The sequence below is a fragment of the Hemiscyllium ocellatum genome, chromosome 12 (genome assembly GCF_020745735.1).
Source record: "Hemiscyllium ocellatum isolate sHemOce1 chromosome 12, sHemOce1.pat.X.cur, whole genome shotgun sequence".
In the NCBI taxonomy this organism is placed as follows: domain Eukaryota; kingdom Metazoa; phylum Chordata; class Chondrichthyes; order Orectolobiformes; family Hemiscylliidae; genus Hemiscyllium; species Hemiscyllium ocellatum.
In genome coordinates this window covers 83,261,752-83,282,025 of record NC_083412.1, presented here as the reverse complement: position 1 = coordinate 83,282,025, position 20,274 = coordinate 83,261,752, and the positions used below count along the sequence as shown (strand labels likewise).

The 20,274-nt window shown below is 41.9% G+C and overlaps 1 protein-coding gene across 4 annotated transcripts in view; it reads left to right on the top strand.

The window, feature by feature from the left end:
- The window catches only part of kcnj15 (potassium inwardly rectifying channel subfamily J member 15), a 176,022-nt gene that overhangs the window by 85,061 nt on the left and 70,687 nt on the right, over positions 1-20,274 (top strand). The window contains exon 1 of one of the 4 annotated variants that reach the window (XM_060833803.1): positions 11,506-11,645. The exons of 2 other annotated variants lie outside the window; for them this stretch is intronic. The gene's annotated coding sequence lies outside the window, so the exon portion shown is untranslated. Of the gene's footprint in view, positions 1-11,505; positions 11,646-14,350; positions 14,413-20,274 lie in introns of those variants that run through there. One more of the 4 variants, XM_060833806.1, reaches the window with a different exon arrangement.

Genomic DNA, 20,274 nt, shown 5'->3' with positions numbered 1-20,274 from the left:
CCGAAAATTAGTGTGCTTCCAATTAAACCTGTTGGACTATAACCTGGTGTTGTGTGATTTTTAACTTTGTACACCCCAGTCCAACACCGGCATCTCCAACTAATGGAAACTAATTCTAGATACAGCTATTATCATCATGACATGGCTCATTGGATTAAGTTACATGGACATTTTGTTTCTACATATTTATATATAGATGTTCGAGTTGTTCCCTTTTTATTTAACCTCAGATTCCACATATTCACCAACAATATCCACTCTGTAATTCTTAACCCCTCTACAGTGTTTGATTAGTCAGGCTGCTTGACTGATAGTCAAGGTTGGACGAGCAGAAATTCCCCCCGCTTAAATAGGAGGAAGACATGAAAGCATTGTCTTCAGACGCCATGACAAAATCTTTTCCATTAACAATAACTCTATCCTCCCTGCTAACCCCTGATTGATGATAAATTTGACTCTTCATAAACTTGACATTGTATTTGAGCCTTACCTGAGCTTCCAAGCCCAAAACTTTGCCATTGCCAAGAACATCTATTTCCATGTTCAATTTCCATCTCAGATTGTGCCTCAGCTCATTTGCCATTGGTGCCTTCATCCATTGCCTTTGTTACCTTGAGACACAACTATTCTCCATCTCCCATGGATGGACTGAAAAGAAGGAACACTGTAAATGAGCAATGGGAACCCTTCAATGGTTCAGGTGCAAACCAGGTATATTCTCTTCATTGAACCAGGACTACTCAATGTCTTGATGGTAATGGTGGAGTGGAGGACATGCCAGGTCATGAGATTGCATCCTGTGTTGGATTACAATTCTGTTGCTAATGGCCCACATGGATGCCTAATGTTGAGTTACCAGCTCTGTCCAAAGTGTATTCTATCTAGCAACAGTGATAATGCCACAGAACTCAAAGGAGAAAGTGAGAACTGCAGATGCTGGAGATCAGATTTGACAGTGTGGTGCTGGAAAAGCACAGCATGTCAGGCAGCCTCCAAGGAGCAGGAGAACCAACCTTTCAGAAAGGGTTGATGAAGGGCTTATGCCCGAAACGTCGATTCTCCTGCTCCTCAGAGGCTGCCTGACCTGCTGTGCTTTTCTAGCACCACACTCCAACACAGAACACATATAAGGGCATCTTCAATGTGAAATTGGCATTCCATCACCACAACAGCAGTGTGGAGCTCACTCCTACTGCCATGGACAGATGCATCTGTGGAAAGCAGATTGGTGAGAATGGGTATGAAAACCACAAGAGTTGGGCTGCTAATGTGAAGGGTCAGCACTTCCACTGGATGGTCCTAGTTCTGGCATAGTGGCTATTTTGAGTGCAGCAGAGATGTCCCTAGCTGGATGGCTCACTGGCTCATCTTTTCCTTTCTTGGTCTTCGACAAAGGGACATTCTCCATTCATGAACCATGTATCCATCTCAGCTTGAAGCATGGTGCATAAGCCCAGTAGACACTTCAATGGACCTAATTGACTACTCACCGCTTGCTGATAGATAGCCAACACTTCCCAAATCCTGCCTGCATGAAAATTGGCCAGTAATAAATTCACAGTGGGAGACCAGCTGCCAGTCAGTCAGTCAGGGTACAACGTGGGCCTGGTTGTGTCTAATTCCATGAAATGACTCAACAGAAGCAGATGTCTTGTCACCAAGCCACTCGTTATTTCCACATGGAGATCTTTGACACTAATCCAGCTTCATCAGAATCAGCTCTCAGAGTGAACAGTATGTCTAATGCTCATGCTTGCTTTTTTTTATTAAACAATTTACAGTTTACAAAACAATTAACATTTACAGCTGTATACAGAGAAACAACAACTTAACAAGGGAGAGGAACAGCAAAGCCAGGCCCCAAGCCCTACCGTTCAACTAGTTTTCAGGGAAATGAGGAACTCTCAAATTCCAGTTTCAATTATTACAAAACAGTAACAATAACATTTGTACATACATGACCGCCCAATTGCATAAGAAACAGTGCATTCGATGCAGACCCCCAGAAACCCAGCAAGACCCCCGTCCCTCCCACCTTCCAGCCACTCTAAGGCAGCGCGCCCCTATACACCTTCCGGTTCTCGGTCCACCCCATGCCCCTTCCAGTTCTCGGTCTGCCCTGACACACCTTTTGACCACCTCTAGGACGGCCCGCCCCAGTACCCGCCCGGGGTGACAGCGGTCAGGACAGCCTACCCACCTTCCAGCTTCCCTAACCGCCCTCAGCACCTTCCGATCACCTCTAGGACAGACTGCCCCGGTAATGCTTGTGCTTGTATCTATCAGCACGGGCTCCCTGATTGGACTTGGTTCACAGTCCCAAACAAGAAACTCAGATTCCATGAGGTTCACCTGGCTGACCTTATTACAATCACTACACACCTCCCCCTCTGAGTCCAAACACATAGGCCGATTCCTATTTTGTAGCTCAGTGCCTCCAACTCCGCCTCTGATAGGGCAGCATGCAACACACAGTAGCTTGCCTCTTTCCCTGGAGTGTCTTGGATGAAATTCATTCTCCTCTTCAGGCCTCAAAGGCGTTGAGGGAGCGACATCCGCTATGTCTGTCTCAGACTCCGAGGCATCTTCAATGTGTGACAGAGAAGGAGAATCTACTTCTAGAACAGTCGACAAGACAGTGGAGAAGTCAAGGGAGTTTTGCTTCCACACTGTTTGCGAATTTGCAGCTTTCATATGGTCCACTTGTTAGTTCAGGACTGTCGCACCTACCCGAGCTTTCTATATCATGGGACCTGACCTTGCATGGATCCTGCCACTTATCTATGCAGAACCTTTCCCGTGATTCCTACAGCAATCTTCACCCCCTGAAGAAAACTGTCTCTCTCACTTAGCAGAGTCTTGGCATTCCTGATGTCACTTCACCCCCACCCCCACAGGTCGAGGAAGATTTACAGACCCCTTGGGTGACCAGATTTAACCTGGTGTAGGGTCTTCGCCCCATTAGCAACTCTGCTAGAGCTATCTCTGTCGTATGAAGGGTGGTCCTATCATCAAATAAGAACCGGGACAGTCTGGCTTCGAGTGAAGCTGTAGGTTGTTCCTTTAAGCCTGCTTTCAAAGTTAGGACCACTCTTTCTGGCAGACCATTGGATGATGGATGTTATGGAGCTGTCATTAATGAAGAATATCATTGACATTGTTAATATTTGAATTGCCTGCTGGTAAATGATGGCCTGTTGTCTATGACTAACACTTCCAGGAGTTCATGTACTGTAAAAGGTACATGCAGATTTTCTATTATTGTCCCAGTTTGATGAGTGAACTGTATGCACATGCAAGCACTTTGAGTGTCCGTCCAAAATGGTTGTTAACATTAAGCCCGTGAAAATGCCTGCATTGATAATGTGCAACGGAGTTCAGAGTTTATCTGGCCATTGCCACGAATGTGAGAGAGCTGCTGACAAAACCTTTTGTTGTTGTTGGCACTCTATGCACTGCCCCACCAACACAGCTATGTCTACGTCCAACCCTGGCTCCCAGGCGTAGCTTCTCACCAACACCTTCATTTTGGACACCCCTGGATGACCGTGGTGGAGTACAGCCAGTATCTGGTGGCAACGTTTACTTGGGACAATCACTCTTGCTCCCCATAATAACATACCATCCTCCACTGTGAGGTCCAGGACCAAAAACATTTAAATTCTGGTTGTGACTGCCCTTTGGTTTCTCTCATTGCCACCAGCTGTTTCAGTTTAGGTTGGACCAGACCTTACTGCATTCAAAGTCTGATATTATCAGCCGTGACTGGAAGTGTGTCCAGGAAATTTAAAATCTAGCTAAGATCTTGCACAAATTTAACGGTTAGAGTCCGGAATGAATTTTATTAAAATCGGTTTGGCGATCACTAAATTGACTGCACTAGCATCGACATTCATTAGAACTGGATGACCATTTAACCATATGTTTATTTTGATTGCTTCTGATTTTAACGTTGCTAAGCAATTTAACTGTTCCAAACTAGACAGAGGTCTGGAGAGTGCAGACCAAGCTCTGCACTCTCCTGGATAGCAGCCTATGAGTTCTTTCACTCAATTCAGGCCTAGTGGAACTCTTGCTGTCTTTAGTCTCCATACCAGCAGCAACTACAATGGCTTGTTGGCCCAGATCCTAAAGAAAATGTCCAATATTTGGACAAGACTTGGCTTTGTTTTGGGGTTTTGCTGTTGTCTGACCTCAAATGCCTTTGTTCAGGATATATCCTGAGTGATGCTATGCAATTCCCCAAGCTCAGTTGAACTGGTGATGATGTCCAGTTCCATCAGAATAACCTGCAACTTTTGTGCCCCACTTGCTGCATTTTCCAATGATAAAGCCAGTTTTAGTGCCTGTTTGAAAAACAGTTGGGCTTCAGCCAATAGGTGCTTTTGGACGGTTATATCATTAATCCCACATACCAAATGGAGACTCAGCATCTCATTAAGAGTTAAACTAAAGTCACATGTCTCTTGCAAAAATCCAGGTGTGGATTTCCCCGGTTGTCAAACTACTGAGTAAAACTGATAGCGTCTCAGATTTAGAGGAGGTTTGGGGTCATAATTTTCTTCAAATAACTCTGTCAACTCTTGAAAGGTTTGACTATCTGTTGCAGCAGGGAAAATTAGGCTCCCAATAACCAACATAGCTGCGGGTCCACAAGTTGTCAGGAGAATTACTCATTGCTTTTCATCTGCTTTAATGTCTTTTGCCTGGAAAGAAAAAAATAACAAAATCTTTCCAAATACTGGGACAAGTTTTCGATGGCAGGATTGAATCACCCAAGCTTCCCAAATAGGGCATGATGCTAGAAATGCTTACCCCAGCTCAAAGATAACTGCTGCGAGTGAATTTCAACAGGACCATGCTTATCACTGAAATAACTCCACAGAGACCAGTACCCTGAAATCACTTCATCCTGTATTTGCACATGGAGAGTCCTTGACACTGATCCAGCCTCCTCAGAGTTAGCTCTCTGACACTTCTGTTTATTTTTTTTTTCTTTTTTTTCTCTTAGGAAAACACCAGAGTGGCCAGTGACAAGCAGTGCCCTTACACTCCTGTTTATTTTATTTTTTTTTTAACTCCCACACTACCGCCTAACTGGGGTAGTGCTTATTTTTCCCCAGCACCCATGGTGTGTGTGTGTGCAGGTGTGAGACACAGTGAAAATTTAACCTATTTTGTAATCAAACCATTCAGAGATGTTATTACACATGTATGGAACAGGTGGGAATTGAACTCAGGCCTCTCAGTCCAGGAGTAGGGACACAACCGCTGCACCAGAAGAAAGGCCATTGCTGAACCCAAAGGACTGTCCACCGGCCGACTGGTACCCGTGCCTCCCCCCCACCACCCCAACCACACCCACACCTCGGAGGTCAACCTGGCACCGGGTTATACTTCTGTTTATATAACAGCTAGGCCTCCCTGATTGGACCAGGTTAACAGCCCCAATCAGAGAATTCATACTCTGTGAGGTCTACCTTGCTGACCTCATTACAATCACTACATTCAACTTCCACAGATGAATGGAAAATCAACCTGATCCTCTCTCATTTATGACCCAATCTCTTAAAGATGTTCCTTCAGATCATGTTAGTCCATTTTCCTGCCTGGCCTGATAGCTTGCCATCATTAAATTTTGAAGATCATCCTCGGGCCTCATCTACTTCTTCCAGCATTTTTCTATCTCTCCCCTCTCTGTATTTTCTTCCTTGGTACAGAATTTATCAATTTTTTAATCAAGAGTTCATTTGAAAGAAAACCCTGCAAAAGCTGAGAACATAAAATCAGAATGTGTAGATCAACAATGTCGAGAGACATGTGGGTTCTGAACCCATTTTGATGAAAACCTATATCTTTCTCTTCACACCAATTGCTTTCTTCTGCAATTCATTGTTCTTAATAGGGGTCAAGATCAGTTGGTAGCACTCTAATCTCTGGGTCAGGAGGTTGTGTGTAAAAGGCATCCAGAGATTTCATCACAAAGATCTTGGCTGGCATTCCATTGCAGTGCTGAGGGGGTGCTGCACTGTTGAAAGTGCTATAATTTGGATGAGATATTAAAATAAGGTGCCCATCTACCATCTCAGATGGAAGTAAAATGCCTCCTTGCCTATTTTGAAGAAGAACAAGGATGTCTTCTGTTCTGTGAAACCTTTATAAGACAGTTATCTTTCAAATGTCTCTACTAATTGAAGATGATAGAGGAGAATGGTAATCTCTGCCTGGAGACAGACTAATATGATTTGTAAGTAAAACCTATGAAATATTCAGTGATAAGCTTCACTCCCTGTGACAATAGGGGCATGGTCAGTTTTATAGTATGACATATAGGTTCGTAATGTCTTTTAGGGAAGGAATCTGCCATCCTTACTTGGCTTACATATGACTCCAGAGCCACAGAAACGTGGTTGACTCTGAACTGCCCTCTGGGCAATTAGGGATGGGCAATAAATGCTGGCCTAGTCAGAGACACCCTCATCCTGTGAATGAGTATAAAATAAAACCTCAGAGACATTGTGACATGGAGAAAGAGTCAAAAATTGATGATGGTGTAAAAGGCAATGGAAAAGACCTTTGCATTCCCTGGAATGTATGAGGTTGATCTTATAGACCTTTACAAAATCATGAAGGCATAGATAAGGTAAATAGCCAAGGTCTTTTCCCTGGGGTTGAGGAATCTGAAACTACAGGGCATAGGTTTAAGGTGAGAGGGCAAAGATTTAAAAGGGATCTGAGGGGCAACTTGTTCACGCTGAGCATAGTTCGTGAATGGAATGAGCTGCCAGAGGAATGATGTGGGCTTAAAAGACGTTCGGGGATTTGCATATTAATGAACTGAAACCTGCATTCTAAAAAATGAAAGACTTAATTCAGACTTATTCAACATATCACTGTATGATATTGTAATCTTTTGGTATAAATCCTGTGTCTTTATGATCTTATACTCCACAGCCACCTGATGAAGGAGCAGTGCTCCAAATGCTGGTGCTTCCAAATAAACCTGTTGGCCTATAACCTGGTGTTGTGTGATTTGCAACTCTGCCAGAAGAAGTGATGGAGGCTAGCACAATTACAACATTTAAAAGGCATCTGGATGGGGATATGAATAGGAAGATTTAGAGACATATGTGCCAAATGCTGGCAAATGGGACTAGTTCAATTTAGGAAACTTGATTGGCAAGGACAAATTGGACTGAAGGGTCTATTTCCATGCTATATGACTTAATGACTCTATAACAAACAGACAGGATATTGGTGAAAACTATTAAGTAATGTTTAATCAATCTTGATTTTAGTTTGCTTGTTGAAACATTTCTTAAGAAGTAAAATCTTGTCCTGCAACTCTTTCTGTCGGTCCCTGATAAATTAGTTTCTATTCTTGAAAGTCCAACGTTAATCCCTCAACTAACAAACAGATTTTCTGGCTGTGACCACATCACTAACTGTGGGAGATTACTGTGTAAATTTAGTTCCCATGTTTTCTCCATTATGGCAGTGAGAGCTCTTCAGAAGTACTTAATTTTCTGTGAAGTGATTTGGCATATCCTGAGGTTGTAAAATGCAAAACATCAATGCAAGTATTTATCAAATGGCGATTGCCCAGTTGGGGTTGGTTTAGCTCAGTTGGCTGGATGGTTGGTTCGCAAAGCAATGTAAACAGCATGAGTTCAATTACTGCACTGGCTGAGGTTACCAAAAAGGACTCTCTTTCTCAACCTCTCCCCTCACCTGAGGTAAGGTGGCATTCAGGTTAAATCACCAGCAGTTATCCCTCTCTATTGAGAGAGCAGTCCCTTTGACTTGATTTTGGATCAGATAATTTCTTTAGTTGTCCAGAAAACTGCACGTGTAAACTGGTTACAAAACTGCAGAATCAGAAACAAGTCACTTCGGTTTGCTGGGTTGTGAATTTTATTGAAATTTCTATTCAACTTCTATTGCCAATGTAAACTTCAGAACCTCCATTTTATCGACACCAGTCATTATCACTCCCTCCTCACAACCCCATTCAATTATATTTTGGGCAACGATAAGTGGGAACATGATTTCCATCAGATTTTCCCTGACTGTTGATTGACTGCTTTGCACTTCTGTTCCTTGAGAAGTTTCCAGAAAGTTCCAGCTCGGATAACTGCAATGCCCCGAGCAGGCTGAACGGGCTGGACAGGTTTCCAAACATTGTGTTCAGATGGCAATCCTCATATTGCGGCAGTTTAGTCACTCTCCTTTCGAGTAGCCTCACAATAACAATTAGCACAGCAAAAGCTGACATCCCCATCGAGCCAGATGTGAAGATCATTTTGTAGAAACCAGCTCAGAGCTGAAATGAGGCGACAAACACGAGTTAGGCCAGTGGTGGGAGGGAAGTCTTGGCTATTTTAGCTCCGTGGAGATTGGACCTGCTTGGCAAGTTGAACGATTAAAATCTGCAGATTAATTACAGTTCTCTTTCTTTTTGTGACCAAAAACCCACCCCGAAGCACTAAAACATTGTTTTAAAGAGTGTCTTGAATGAAGGAAGATTCACATTGAGGCACCTGGAAGAAAGGTAGATTACAGAGTACCTTAATCTTGGAAGTTAGGAACTGTGTGAAAAAGCATGTTATGTTTGCAAACCACAATTAGTGATTATCCCTTTGAATGAGTGGCAGTTGACAAATCTGCCATAATGGGTGTGGAATACTTACAACTGCTGCAAATTTCCCCATTGCAGACGTTTTGCAAAAATGGCTCTATTATAGGCTTTTCCACTTTCTCGTTTTTAAAATGCCTTGTGTGTGGGTGGAGTTTTTTTATGGTGTTTTGAGTACAGCTACAGTGACACTTGAAAGCTTAGCCTCCTCTCTTGTTCGTTGAAAAGTAATTGAATATGCCCGACTAGTGCCCTGCTCTGCAACACCGCTCCCTCCCAAAAAGATACTGTATAAAGGTTCAACCAGTGGACATGGGAATCTGCAAAGGGGTACAATTAGGTTAGATGTATGAAAAAAATGTTGGCAGATAAAAGACAGCATAATGTAGTTAAATGTAAACTTTTCATGTTTGACAGGGTATCTACTAAATCAGAACATTACTTAAATGGAGAGAGTCTGTAGGATTTGAGGTAACTTTGGTCACAATAAATAGTCATGCACTTGATCTGATGTCCTGGTTCATAATTCACAAGTGATGAAGAAAACCAGTGGATGTTGTCATTTATTATAAGGGGAATGGAATATGAAGATCGGAAAGCTTTAGCAATTTTGTGATTCTGGGTCCCCCTTTACCCCCTATACAAACAGTTTAAAATAACATTGTAAAATGGAATCACAACGGATAATTTCCTCCAGCCATTTTATATATTTTCCTTACCATTCAGAGATATTATGGCACACCTCCAGAACAGATGGAATTTGAACTCAGAACTTCTGCCTCATGATATGGGGATATTATCATTGCCCTACAAAAGCCCCTATTTTAATTATTGTATTCTAACTGGACCAGGCAGAGCTGACATTTGACCTTTTGCGTCTTCCTCCAATCAACTTTTAACAGCAGCAGTGAACTCATTTGCAGGATTGTATGCCATTTTTCACTAGTTGTCAAAAATTGAATCCTCATCAATCACTTACAATCAATCAAATACAGGGAGAGGTAGCAACCTAATGGTATTTGAAATAAATGCATCAAGGCCAGTAACCCGTCACTAATGTATATGGCACTGACCCAGCTAGCTCAGAGCCGATTCCCAGGGTGAACAGAACCCTTGACACTCATGTTTATATCTATAACCTGGTTGGACCAGATTAACAGCCCCCATCAGGGAACTCCTATTCTATGAGATCCACCTGGCTGGCCTAGTTACGATCACTGCAGTTTTGTTACTTGATTGTAAATACAAAGAGTGTTCTGAGGGCCCAGGTTCAGATCCTGCTATGGCAGATGGTGACAATTGAATTCAATCAGTTGCTGATTACTGGGGTGAGGGCTACACATCTGGCTTGTTAATATTATTTATGGAAGGAAACTGCCATCAATACCTGGTCTGGCGTCTCCAGATCCACAGCAATATTGTTAATTCTTAATTTTTAAAAATTGAACCTATTTTCTAATCAAACCATTCAGAGATGTTGTTACACATGTATGGAACAGGTGGGAATTGAACTCAGGCCTCTCAGTCCAGGAGTAGGGACACTACCACTGCCCCAGAAGAAAGGCCATGGTTGGTTCTGAAACAAACACGGGCAATTAGGGATGGGCAATAAATGCTGGAACCTAGCCAGCAACATTTATATCCTGTCAATGAATAAAAAGAAACCTTGCTCAACACATGAGCAGAGAGGTCCCATCAGACCAGTCTGTCCAGATTGTTGGATGTTGTAATCCACAGACCAGAAATGCAAACTGTGAACTCAATAACATTCAGAACAGGAAATTTCACCCATTCCTCTGCTCATTGCAACAACAACATCTTACATCATGTCGCAATTTTAACATTATAGAACACATGGTGTTATCAGTCAGAATTTGGTATTGAGCCATCTATGGGGACATTATGATATCTCAGTAAAAAGGGAGGTTTTATGTGTCAGTGACAATTACAGCCCAGTCACCTGATGATATGACTGTCACGTGGGTGGCACTGTGGCACAGTGGTTAGAACTGCTGCCTCACAGCGCCAGAGACAGGGGTTCAATTCCCGACTCAAGCGACTGACTGTGTGGAGTTTGCACATTCTCCCCGTGTCTGCGTGGGTTTCCTCCGGATGCTCCAGTTTCCTCCCACGGTCCAAAAATGTGCAGGTTAGGTGAATTGGCCATGCTAAATTGCCTGTAGTGTTAGGGGTGTGGGTGGTTTGCGCTTCGGCGGGTCGGTGTGGTCTTGTTGGGTCGAAGGGCCTGTTTCCACACTGTAAGTAATCTAATCTAAATCTAATTGGTGGACTCATGGAAATAGGGACTGCGGAAGAAAGCAGATTGGAAGGGATTACAGAGCTAGTGAGGAGTGAGTCCATGGCAGGACCAGAAAACAAGGGTGAGAAACATAAAATCAGACTGGGACCCAAGACAATGAATATAGGGTTGATAGATATTAGTTAGGATATCAGCAGGAGAATAAGCTAAGTTTAAGAAAGGTGGAAGATGGGAATCTGGCCAGCACAGTCCTGGAGTAATCAAACCGGACAAAAGTTTGCCTAAGATTAATAGTAGCAGAACATAGCAAAGGGGCAGTTATTGCACAGGCCTAAGGTTGTGCAACAGATCTTACCAAACTTTAGTTAACAAGTGTTCCTGCTCGAAAAGCCGGAACTTGGCAAAGGAACAAGGAGAGGCTGGGATGTTAGAAAGCAGAAGTGGCAGTTTATCAAAATCCCAGCTTCTAAACACGATATAAATGCTGCATAGTGAGTTTTCTAAAAACGTAATACTATTATTGTGCAAGGCACACAGAGAGCCAATATCTATCTGTAACGTAAGCTAACTCCGAAATGAGCCACAAGATTTGTATATCCTCCATTTCAGTATCATCAGTCAAGCTCAGAATATTCCAGGGCCTAAGAATTTTTCTTCCTTCTCACAATCAGTAAGCTGCGTTGGACCCACAGCTGGACTGCTACATTCAACAGAGATAAAATGATTCAGGCCTACTGACTTTGGCTACAGGTTGGTTGTCAATGCACCTCTTTCAGATGGGTTCAAAATAGCCACTGTGAGTTAAAACCCCACTGTGGCCAGTTGCAAAACCAAATCAAATAAATCTTGCATCCAGGAATGTTGTAAAAGCCACATGGGGCTCATTAATGCCCTTCAGGAACTTACCTTATATATTTGACCTAGATGCAACATGAGGTCTACACAATGTTATTGATACTTAATGTTCTAGCAAGTAGCTTAACAGAGCCCATTTGGCTTATAGACTGTTTTAAGGAGAAGATCTACAACTATCTTCTCCAAAGAAATGCACCAAATTTCCTGGCAGCACTGCCAAAACTCTAATGATCAATGGTCATACAGAAACCTAAGGCTAGTTGACTACTGATTACCAATGGAGGTGTGTGTGTGTGAGAGAGTATAAGTACATACTATAATTATTACAACGACTTTTCCATTTTGTTTCTGCTCAAATGATAGAAGAACGCCTGGAAAGGATGTGATCAATCATAGTCAAACAACACACATTTTATGCAAGTTGTGACATGTGCAAACCAATATAGATGTTGTGGTTCTGTTCGCCGAGCTGGAAGTTTTTGCTGCAAACGTTTCGTTCCCTGGCTAGGGAACATCATCAGTGCTATTGGAGCCTCCTGTGAAGCAGGAGGCTTCACAGGAGGCTCCAATAGCACTGATGATGTTCCCTAGCCAGGGAACGAAACGTTTGCAGCAAAAACTTCCAGCTCGGCGAACAGAACCACAACAACGGACACCCGGGCTACAAATCTTCAACCAATATAGACTTTTAGTGCCAAATAGAATATAATACAATGGAGAATTAGGTTTCAACATTCACTTGCCTAGGAAGAATCAAAGGCAAGCTATTATTTCAATGGATACAGATTCCAAAACAGAAGTGCAGCATAAAGGGATCTGGGTGCCCTTGTGCATGAAACACAAAGAGTTGTATCTTACACACATGTCCCTCAGAAGTCTCCCCTGTACAACACACAGAGAGGGTTAGTTTGTGAAGGATTGGTAGCACACAGATTTCTGTCCTGTATGATGAATGGGCCTGTGTGTTGAGTTCCTACCCTCACTCTTGCAGTCCCCTCCCTCACAGGTTGAGACACTGATCCCACCCACTGTGAGTGTGCTCCCAGTTTTTTATTTCCACATTCCATAGTTTGGATTTCCTTCACAATGAAAGTGACAGTGGTTTCCAGCCTGCACCTGTTCATATCAGTGAGGCCCCACACATCCAGATCTTCTTCCTGATCATTCTTTCTGTGAGGCCATGGGTTTCAGATCTCTCCAGGTTTTCACACAATCCATCTACATGAGGCTGGATCTGTCCATCTTTCCTCCTAGCCCCTGGCACATGGCGAGATCACACCGAGTGTGGTGACACACTGTCCTCCCTTTGAAGCCAGGGTGCTCATGAATGTGTAAGCAAGTCCGTCCTGCATCACAACAGTCTCTTTCAGAGTTAACCCAAAATTACTTGCCTCTGCCTTAACCTCGTCAAAAATCCAATACAGATTCCCCTGGTTCTTGGAACGCCGAATAAAATCAATATTATCTCAGAATTAGAGGAGACTTGGGGTCATAATATTCCTTAATTAAATCTAACAATTCTTGAAAGATTTTAGGATCAGGTGCCTTAGGGAAGGTTAGGCTCCTAATAATTGAAAATGCTGTGGGTCCGCAAGAATTGCTCAATGCTTTTCCTCTGCCAATGCCAATTGCCCAGAAAAAATATTGCATTCTTTCCACATACTAGGCCCAGTCTTTAACTGCAGGATCGAATGAGTCAAGCTTCCCAAATGAAGCCATGATGCCAGAAAAACCTGCTTCAATTCAAAGATGACTATTGTGAGCAACCTTTCTTCAGGAGCGCACTGCTTTCTACTGTCACTACTGAAATACTTACATAAGATGTAGGAGTATAGAGGCTAGTATCCCATCACCAAATCACTATTTATTTACGCAAGCACAGTACATGGACTCTGACTTGCTAGCTCAGTGGCAGTCCCTATATCTGTCAGCCAGGGCTCCCTGGCTCATCATGCTCAATGAGATCTACCTGACTAACCTCATTCTGATCACTACATTGAATGGCAGGGCATGTCTGATGGGACAAATATCTTCCTCCTGCTCCTATTTCTTATGTTTAATTATGCCTGGAGATTACAGTATCAGTATCAACTAACACTATGTATTGAATCCCATTCAGATGGGCTAAGTGAAAGCCTAATTTAAATTAGAAATGTGTTTACAAGGACAAGTGATGAATGATCACAAGTGGAACATTCGGCTGGGGGCAAAGCAATGAAATCAGAAAAACATAACATTTTGTTATTAAATAATACAAATGTTAATGTTAAGCCAGTATTACATTCAATGGAAACAAATCAGGGAGTTTTGTTTCGTCAGTTTAAACCTAAAACCTTCTGATTTAGAAATGTGAGTATTACTAACTGTGCATTTGATACTTTTTTAGTTTTATTGTTATGATATTTTCATATGATAGCAAAGCCACCATGCATAAGTGTCAAAAACTGCCTACATAAAAGTTTATATCTAATCTGTACTCTAAGAGTATGCTTTAATATTAACATTATCCTTTGTTGTGTCTTTCAAGTATGCAAAATATTTCTATTTAGTGTCTTGATAAACTTCATTGAGCCATGCACAAAGTTGATTCACAAGGTTGATACCAGCACAGTTACAACAACAGAGGAACATCGCTCAGGCTGGTATCACGAGAAAAGAAAAGGTTTGCTCAAAATGTTGGAAGAGTAACTATTGAATGTTAATTGTTGATGAATCAGTGACAAGGTGCCATAAGAAATATCAATTGTTGTCAAAGTAAGACTGGAAGGGTTATTAAAATGTGAAAGATGGTATCAGAACATTGAACATTATTGAATATTGTGAATATTCCCTCACAATTATTAAAATGTGTAGGGAAAGTGTGAAAAAATAAAAAGAGGTGGCAGTGTCATAAAGCTAAAACCAGAATGGTCAAGTAATCTTTTATTGTCTTGACATTTCTCTTTAATTCACTGGATGTGGGTGTCATTGGTCACACAGCAGATAAGAGTCAATTAAATTTCAGCTGCTCTGGAGTCACATGCAAGCCAGACCAGGTAAGCACATTGGTTTCCTTCGCTGAAGGACTTTAGAGAATCAGATGTGCTTTTATTTTATCCCCAGAATGGTTTCAAGGTCATCATTAGACTCTTAATTCCTGATTTTTTTTAAAAATTGAATTCAAATTCTATCATCTGCTACGGTGTGATTCAAACTCATGTTTCCCCCAGACGTGATCGACGATGCCCTCCACCACATCTCCTCCACTTCCTGCTCCTCCGCCCTTGAGCCCCGCCCCTCCAACCGCCACCAGGACAGAACCCCACTGGTTCTCATCTACCACCCCACCAACCTCCATATAGAGCATATCATCCGCCGTCATTTCCCCCACCTCCAAACGGACCCCACCACCAGGGATATATTTCCCTCCCCTCCCCTATCAGTGCTCCGAAAAGACCACTCCCTCCGTGACTCCCTCGTCAGGTCCACACCCCCCACCAACCCAACTTCCACTCCAGGCACCTTCCCCTGCAACCGCAAGAAATACAAAGCTTGTGCTCACACCTCCTCCCTTACTTCTCTCCAAGGCCCCAAGGGATCCTTCCATATCCGCCACAAATTCACCTGTACCTCCACACATCATCTATTGCATCCACCGCACCCGATGTGGCCTCCTCTATATTGGGGAGACAGGCTGCCTACTTGCGGAACGCTTCAGAGAACACCTCTGAGACACCCAGACTAACCAACCCAACCACCCCGTGGCTCAACACTTCACCTCCCCCTCCCACTCCACCAAGGACATGCAGGTCCTTGGACTCCTCCATCGCCAGACCATAACAACACGACGGTTGGAGGAAGAGCGCCTCATCTTCCGCCTAGGAACCCTCCAACCACAAGGGATGAACTCAGATTTCTCCAGTTTCCTCATTTCCCCTCCCCCCACCTTGTCTCAGTCAAATCCCTCGAACTCAGCACCGCCTTCTAGACCTGCAATCTTCTTCCTGACCTCTCCGCCCCCACCCCACTCCGGCCTATCACCCTCACCTTGACCTCTTTCCACCTATCGCATCTCCATCGCCCCTCCCCCAAGTCCCTCCTCCCTACCTTTTATCTTAGCCTGCTGGACACACTTTCCTCATTCCTGAAGAAGGGCTTATACCCGAAACGTTGAATCTCCTGTTCCTTGGATGCTGCCTGACCTGCTACGCTTTTCCAGCAACACATTTTCAGCTTTCTAGAACTTTACCTGGGTCTTTGGACAAATAGTCTAGTCATAGTATAACAAGGCCCTTTCTGATTAGATTACTTACAGTGTGGAAACAGGCCCTTCAGCACAACAAGTCCACACCGACCCGCTGAAGCGCAACCCACCCATACCCCTACATTTACCCCTTACCTAACACTACGGACAATTTAGCATGGCCAATTCACCTGACCCGCACATCTTTGGGCTGTGGGAGGAAACTGGAGCACCCGGAGGAAACCCACGCAGACACGGGGAGAGGGTTCTCATTTATTTTCTGTCCATAATACCGTTTTTCCTTATGGTCAAATTGCAGTGAAAATGTACGCAGTTGCAGACTAGAAACTAATTGAAGATGTATTCTGAAAGAACTGATAGATCCCGAATGGCATTACTCCTGTGAATAAGAAGCTTTCTTGAGTGTAGAAGTGTGAGCGAAAGCATGCTTCCATGAAAAGAATTGGCAAGAATATTTTTAAGCAATCCCTTCGAAAACTCAAAGAAGTAAAAATTTTTTGATGGCTAGTGTGATCAACAAATTATTTTACTGACCTCGTTTATGTAGATAATTAATTATATTTCATATAACATAGCATGAGCAGGCAAGGTGAAGTAACTCATTACGATTTATGATTATCAGGTGACAGTATAAGTTTTTATAGTCAGGGCCAGTAAATATATGAATCAGAAAGAAAAATCCAACTAATCGCAACAGCAGTTGTATTTATACACAGAATCTAAATACCACAGATGGTGGATATCTGAATAAATATGGAAGGTGCCAAAAATTTGCAGCAGATCAGAAAGCATCTGCAGTTAAAGCAATAATGTTAACATTTCAGATCAATGGCTTACGCTCAAACAGTTTTGGTGAAAAACTGTATATGCTAAATGTTGGGTTGAAATTTCCTGGCCACATGAAGATGGGAATGGGAGTGGAGTTTGGGTAATTGGAAAATAGGGTGAGTCAACTCAGAATGGTTCTTGATGTACTCCTGCTTTCAGGTAACTTTTCCAGGGGTTGTCTGCAAAGCAGACCAGCTCCACCTCCATGGAGGCATGTAACAATTGAAGCTACTGAGGGCCCAAGTCTTTTTTTTGTAATTGGGACTGAAGAAGCCCCAGCATCATGTATGAGTGTACCACTCACGGCATCTAACAACTGAAGGAACAATAGAATATTTAGGTATCTGATATTGGGGGAGAGATAGGCGGTACAAATTATAGAGGTTAATAAAACCTTGAGAAGTATCAATCAGGTAAATAGCCAAGCTCTTTTCCCCAGGGTATGGGAATCCAAAACTAGAGGGCATAGGTTTAAGGGAAGAGAAAAAAGATTTAAAAGGGACCTGAGAGGCAACTTTTTCACACAGAGGGTGATGCATGTGTAGAACAAGGAAGTAGTAGAGGTGGAGACAGTTGCAATATTTAAAAGACATTTGGACAGGTACAGGGATCGGAAAGGTTTATAGGAAAATGGGCCAAACACAGACAAATGAGACAAGTTCAATTTAGGGAACCTGGTTGGTATGGATAAGTTGGGCAGAAGGATTTGTTTCCATGCTTCATGATTCTATGATTCTATAAATAGTAAGTCCTGGCACCTTCTGTGGATTGTCAGCTTTGCTGCCTCACCAGAAAATCATTTTGAAACAAAGGCAAAGATATGAGAGAGAGAGAGATAAAAACCCACTTCAATCTTTTCAACTGTGAGCAATAACTCTGCCAGGCCCCAACATTTTAAAGCGGTTTTTGCAAGCCACAGGCCATTGATGAAAAATGTAGTAAAATCAAATTAAAATGTGCAACATGCTACATTACTGGATATTGAAGTGTTTTAATGCTGTTCTTTTGATCTTTAATTTACAAAATATTTCAAACCTGTCAGATAGCGATGGTTCAATATTGCAACTGAAAAGGTTTAATAAGTATAACTGAGAAATTTCTAATATTTCCCTTTGCCTTATTGGTTGGTTTCATAAATATTTTAATACATCTAATTTGGAAGCTTTTATACTGACTTTAATTTGGTATAATATATATTTCTTTAGTTATAATTTATTGCTAAGTATTAGACAGTGACACGATGTCAAACTCTACCAGCTAATGTACTTGACAATTGGTAGAAAATTGTTACTGACAGGCATGTAGGCCATTCAGTCATTCAGGCTTGCTCCATCATTCAACAAGGTCATGGTTGGATACATTTCCAAATTTCATCCACCCACATTGACTCCATGTCCCTTAATGTCTTGACTAGCAAAATCTTAGCACTCATTAATTTACAATCAGGCAGAACCTAATTGCCTGCCTTCTGGAAGACCCTATAAAATAAACCATACGCATTTCTCTGACAAAAAAAATTCAATCTTGTTTCTGAGTTACCTACTCTTTGAAAAATCTATATTGAATCTCTAATCAACTTAAACTTCTCTGTGCCCAGTCTCTCTATCCTCAATGCCAGAATTTGATAACAGCCCTACAACAAGTGTTAGATTAACAGATCTATAATTTCATTATTTGTCCTTCTCAGCTTTCTTAAATAATGAAGCCAATTCACAATTTTCCAACCTCGGGCCAGTTATTGAATTGAGAACATTTGGCAGGTCATGACTGAAATATCTTTAATGTTGCCATCTAAATCCTTTGATTTCTGAGATGGTAAAAATCATGTCCTTTGTGGCAATACTTAGTGCCGCTTTAATATTTCATAGCTGGGTTTTGCTCAAGTTAACTTTCGTGAATTGCAGCCTTTGATCTCCTGGAATATCAGACATTCGATTCTATTTGAAAGCCACCATACAATAATTAACCAATCTACCATTTCCTTATACTGTATTCAATTGCAAAATTACTCACATCTTTTTGAAATGGCCAGCAGAATATTTTGTAATGGTACTTATTTGACATCCAACATTGGATGTGCAAATATTTCTTCCAGCTAAGTATGGGGAGATTGAAGCCATGTTTCCATCCACAAATACTATTCCTTGCCCATTGATTCTAAGATTTTTTAATGGAATATTTTTGTAATCAACCCATTCAGAGATGTTATTACACACATTGGGAGCAGGTGAGGCTTGAAAACAGGTTTCTTGATCCAGAGGTAGGGACACTATCACTACACCACATAAGGGCCCCTTGCCTGCTGATTCTATAACTCGCTGTCAATTGTCTGAAGCTAAACCAGGCTGTTTCCAATTGGTTTTGTACTTGAACCTGAGCTGAGTTTCCAACCACATATGCACTTCATCATTCAGACTGCTATTTCCACTTCCATAGCATTGCACATCTGGCTTATTACCCATTACTAAATCTAATTCAGACAGCCCCCTTGTTGATTTTCTTTATTAACAGATTTTTTTCTGGTGTCACTCAAAAATTAGAATAGAATGGCAATTTATATAGGTGAAATAGTTCTGCACAGCAAAACTCATTGAAGAGACAACTTCAATTGAGTGACAACACCAAACATCATCCTAACAAAAGACAAAATTCTACTAAAATGCAAACTGTGTCTGAACCTAGCTAGGAGCGTTAGTTTGCAAAAAAATTTCCTCTTACAGGTGGGTGACATTGATAGTAATGTTGTATTCAATGTGAAAGATGTCTCTTAATAGAATACATTATTTCCTCTTTTTAAATGACTGACAGGCAAATGGAACTATGCCTAGACTTAGCAGTTTGGGCCGCACAGTTAACAATGGGCCGATCTAATCTTGTTTGCCTGCAATCATTCCTGCGGTCACTACAGAAATCAAGAATGTGTCAGATTTCTTGATGCTGCGCATGGTTAATTTTTCATTGGCACAGAGTCTTTACACTAAAGTCATTATTGACTTTTAGTAAAAGCATAAGACATCAGAAAAACTGTCAAGACATTAAAGAGAACCTTTGTGTCTAAACTAAAAGAGGTCAACTAAAGGTGTTATAAGTTATCTACATGATTGGAGCAATTTATCTTGAGGCAATAAACAATAACTCCATGGGTTTGGCTCATTCATCTAACATTGTAACATTACTGCTAACATGATATCTACGCTGGTTATTCATGCTGAAATATGGATTGTAGTTGGATCTAATTGTTAAGTAGCAACCAATTCTGAAATACTGGCCAAATTAAGAGCCTTTTTTTAAGAAAATGTATCAGTTATGAAAATGTAAAAATTTGCTTTGTAGTGATTTTAGCAGAGACATAGAGTCATACAGCACTGAAACAGATCATTGGGCCCAACAGGTCCATCCTAAACTAATTTGCCTGCAGCTGGCCCACAACCCTCCTAACATTTCCTATCTTTG